This window comes from Echinops telfairi, unplaced genomic scaffold (genome assembly GCF_000313985.2).
Source record: "Echinops telfairi isolate 266 unplaced genomic scaffold, ASM31398v2 ScPeMD7_655;HRSCAF=1070, whole genome shotgun sequence".
Classification (NCBI taxonomy): domain Eukaryota; kingdom Metazoa; phylum Chordata; class Mammalia; order Afrosoricida; family Tenrecidae; genus Echinops; species Echinops telfairi.
This window is the reverse complement of record NW_022104553.1, coordinates 29,161,018-29,165,796: the sequence shown is the minus strand read 5'-3', so window position 1 is coordinate 29,165,796 and position 4,779 is coordinate 29,161,018.

The following is a 4,779-nucleotide window of genomic DNA, read 5'->3' as shown; positions in this document are numbered from 1 at the left end:
TTGCTCCACACAAGTGGTACTGTCCGAACCCGACCCCCTCGCCCCGTCAGGGCCATTACCGTCTCTCTCGGGTGCACAAATGAGTCCCTCTATCGGCCACCAGTCGCCTCTCCGGGTCCTCGCTGGACTTTGGCGTCGGATGACTCCTGGGCGACGGCCGCAGCCACTTGTTTTGGATCTTTCTGGCACCTTCTCTAGTATTACGCCTGCGTCACCTCGCCCCTCCTCCTTCCCCGACTCGCGCAGGTGCGATCGCCACGCCCCTCGGGCGCAAGCGCAGAGAGCCCTCTACGCCCCGCCCCCGCCGACCGTCCGCCCCGCCCCTGCCGGAGCCGCTCCCGCAGCCCGAGCTGCGCCTGCGCAGAGCGAGAGCGGCGGCGCCGCGGGGCTGGGGGCGGGGCTGGGTGGCCACGGCGCTAGTGCCCGCCCACGAACCCGCCTGGTCCCTCGCACCGCGCGTGACGGACGACCTGCGGTGAATTGTCATCTGCTGAGGGCAGCCTTCGCCCACACTGCCCCTGGCCCCAGCTGGCCACTGCTGAGGGTCGCAGCGATGATCGCTTCGGCTTCCGTCAGCGGGTCCCTCCGGTAGACGAACCAGAGACCTGCCGCGCCCTTCCCATGGCGGCGACGGAAAACCCCACAGCCCACAGCACGACAGATCACCGCCACGTGCACGTTCCTTCCCCGGATGGACGCCTAGCCGGCCCCGTCTCAATGCAAGAACTGACCCTCAAAAAAAAAAGGGAAAAAAAGAACTGCGACTCCCTCCCTCACCCCCCTCCTTACATGGCCCTGATCGCAAGAGGCGCCCAGGTGACAGCCCCTAGGTCGGCCGGCTGTTCAAACCCACCGGTCTCTTTGCGTAGGAAAGGTGAGGCTGGCTGCTCCCGTACACATTTGAACCCAACTTGGATTGCAAAATGAGTCGGGACTGAATGGCGCGGAGAGCAGTTTGAGTTTGAATAGGCATAGGCACCCGCACGCACCCTTCCGGAGAGCATCTATCCAATTCCCTGAACACGGGCCACGCCCACACCTTAACCTGCACCTCGGAGTTACGCGTTCTTGTCCGGGCAAAGGGGCGCCCAGGCTCTGGTGTCTGCGCGTCTCCCCAGCGGCGGGCCTTTGGGCGTGGCGGCACTACTGCCCTCCACTTTGGTGACTCAAAGTCAGAGTAAGCACATACCTGCCGGCAAGTCCCCTCCCCTAACCGGTTCCCACCCCCGGAATCCCTGAACCCAGAGATGAGAGGCTTGGATGCTGCGGCTGCTTCCACTTGCTCTTAGTTCCTTGCAGCGGAGAGCCTGGGAGAGTCCCTTCCCTTCTCTCGGCCTCATTCCCCACCTGTAAGCCCGAAAAATGGCAACCATCACCCACCGGATACACGGATACACAGAAGGCTCCTAAAAAATGACAATTATTCAAGCCACTGAAGAGAAAACCGAGAGCAATTTTACAAATTGGGAAAATTGTCTTATTGACTTAGGCAAAAGAATTCGACTGTGTGGATCATAAGTGGGACTAACATTTAGAAGAAAGAGAATTCCACAACACTTCGCTTTGCTCGTGTGGAATCTGTACATAGACCAAGAGACTGCCTTTCTAAAAGAGCAAGGGATTACTGCATGGTTTAAAATCAGAGGCAGTTCGCAGGGAGAAGAGCCAGTGAGGGTGGAGTGTAGCAAAGATGAAACACACAACATTCCTCTAGTTCCTAACTGCTTCCTCCCCCCCACTATCATGATCCCAATTCTACCTTACAAATCTGGCTAGACCAGAGGATGTACACTGGTACAGATAGGAACTGGAAACACAGGGAATCCAGATGATCCCTTCAGGACCAGTGGTGAGAGTGGTGATACCGGGAGGGTGAGGGAGAAAGGGGAACCCAACACAAGGAACTACATATAATCTCCTCCATGGGGGATGGACAACAAATGTGGGTGAAGGGCGATATCGGACAGTGCAAGATATGACAAAATAATAATTTATAAATTATCAAGGGTTCATGAAAGAAGGGGGAGCAGGGAGGTAGGGGAAAAAATAAGGAGCTGATGCCAGGGGCTTAAGTGGAGAGCAAATGTTTTGAGAATGATCAGGGCAATGAATGTACAAATGTGCTTTACACAACTGATGTATGTATGGATTGTGATAAGAATTGTATGAGCCCCTAATAAAATGATTTTTAAAAAATCAGAGACGGTGTGCATCAGGATCGTATCCTTTCGCCATTCTTACTCAGTCTGGATGTTGAGAGAATAATCTGAGAAATTGGATTATATTAAGAAGAGAGCATCGGAATTGGAGGAAGGCTTGTTAACAACCTGTCATATGCAGGTGACACAATTGTGCTTGCTGAAAGTGAGGAGGACTTGAAGCACTTGCTGCTGAACACTGAAGGATGGATTATATTCAGTATGGATTACAACTCAACAGAGACAGCCAAATGCTCCCAACTGGACCAGTAGAAAACATGATACACAGAGAAAAAGTTGAAGTTGTCAAGAATTTCATTTTGCTTGGATCCAAAATCGGTGCTCCTGGAAGCAGCAGTCAAAAAAATTACAGGACATTACAGCAACTAACAACTCATTACTGACTCACAGCGACCCTATAGGACAGGGTAAAACTGTCCCTGTGAGTTTCCGAGATGGCAACTCTTCGCAGGCGTAGAAAGTTCCACCGTTCTCCCTTAGAGCAACTGATGGTTTCGAACTGCTGATCTTGTGATTAGCAGCCCAACTCGTAACCAGTAGGCACTAGGGCTCCCCAAGGACATATTGCATTGGGAAAACCTGCTGCACTGGACCTCGTTTAAGTGTTGAAGTGCAAAGAGGTCACTTTTGAGGACTAAGGTGTGCTGCTCCAAGTCATGGTACAGTGAACCCTCGTTTATCGCGGTTAATCGGTTCTAGACCCTACCGTGATAAATGAAATTCCGCGAAGTAGGATTCCTTATTTGTAAATCAAATATTTTCGTAGTTAGAGCATAGAGGACATGAAAAAACACCCTTGAGTCACCATTACACTCATATTACCCAATTTATTAAACGAAAAAGGGAAAATACAGTAAAACATTTTGGACGTTACCATTATCATTTATTATTTATTATATTATTTATGGCATCTAGTTTACAGTATTACATATTTCACATACAGTAGTATTACACATAGTTCTTACAAATACTGTAATCAATAGCCTATGAAATGACTTAAGGGATGTACTCTATTGGTGGGTCGCCGTCTTTTTCCTCTGAAGGAGCGGGTGTAGGCAGTGGGTGCTGTTACGCAAAAACTGCGATAGAGTGAAGCCGCGGAAGACGAAGCGCCGAAGTGGCGAGGGTTCACTGTATTTTCAATTGCCTCCTATGTGTGTGAAAGGAAGACCACAGAAGAATCAATGCATTTGAATTATGGTCTTAAACAAGAGTGAAAGTACGAAAAAAACAATAAATAACTAAAAAAATTTTTTGAAAGAGTGAAAGTACCACGGACATGCAGAAGTACAGACAAATCTGTCTCAGAAAAAATGTGGCCAGTGTGTTCCTTGGGATGGAGGCGAGTGACACTCTACCTCATGTGCTTTGACCATTGTCAGGAAAGTCCAGTCCCTGGAAAAGAACATCATGCTTGGTAAGGTGGAAGGTCAGCAAAAAAGAGAGGAAGAAGAACAAATAACAATAAAATAAAAAGAAGAAAAAAGAGCGAGGAAGCCCCTGAAGAAGATGGATTGACACAGTGGCTGCAACAATGGGCTCAGACATCGATTGTGAGGACGGCCCAGGGCTAATCACTATTTCCTTTTGTTGTACAGAGGGTCTCTATGAGTCAGAGATGACCAGATAGCACCTACCAATAAGAACAACAATGCCCATGTTAAATCAGTGATACACCCAGGGCCTGTGATTAGTGCTTTTATATATGTGATCTCATTCATTCAAGGTTGAACTTTTCGAGGCGAGTAAAGCAAAATGGAGCTAGGCCCCCAACCAGATGGACGGACAGTGGCTGTGATAATGGGCTCCCACATACCCTAAGAACAATTACGAGGATGGCGCAGGTCCTGGAAGTGTTTTGTTCTGTTATACGAAAGGCCACTAAGTCAGAACTGACTCCATGGGCCGGCCCCTAACAGCACAAAGCTGAGGCCCAAACTCAAAGCAAATTCACCTCGATGGTGTTGATTTCCATTGTTAGCAACCCCATAGGGCAGGGTAGAACTGTCTCTGTGGGTTTCCGAGACTGTAATTCTTTATGGGAACAGGAAGTCTCTTTGCTCTCCTGTGGAGCAACTAGTAGTTTCGAACTGCTGACCTTGCTTTTGGTTAGCAACCCAATGCTTAAATCACTACACCTCAGGATTCCTCAGCTACAGCCCAGGGAGGACAAATATCCCAAATGCATGTGCCTCCAAAACTGTGCTTTCAGGAAATCTCAGCGTCTTCAACTATGAAAATGGTTCGTCCCTCAAAATCTCCCGCAGCCAATCCACTGTAAGTGTCCTAGCGCTCCAGACGTGCCCACTTCTGCCTACACAACTTGCAGACTGGGCAAGAAGGGAGCGGCTTGGGAGAACTGCGCAGGCGCGTCTTCGGTCCCGTAGCCCCGCCCTCCCCTGGGTACGGTTGCGTGCGTGGAGGAACTTGCCGAGCCCCGCCTGAGCCCAGCGCGCAGGCGCGAGGGCGCGTGCCCTCCGCTGCCGGTTCTGATTGGTCCCACGGTCAAAGGCGCCGCCCAATGGGAGGCGTAGATAGTGAGGGGTCTCGCACGCCTCGG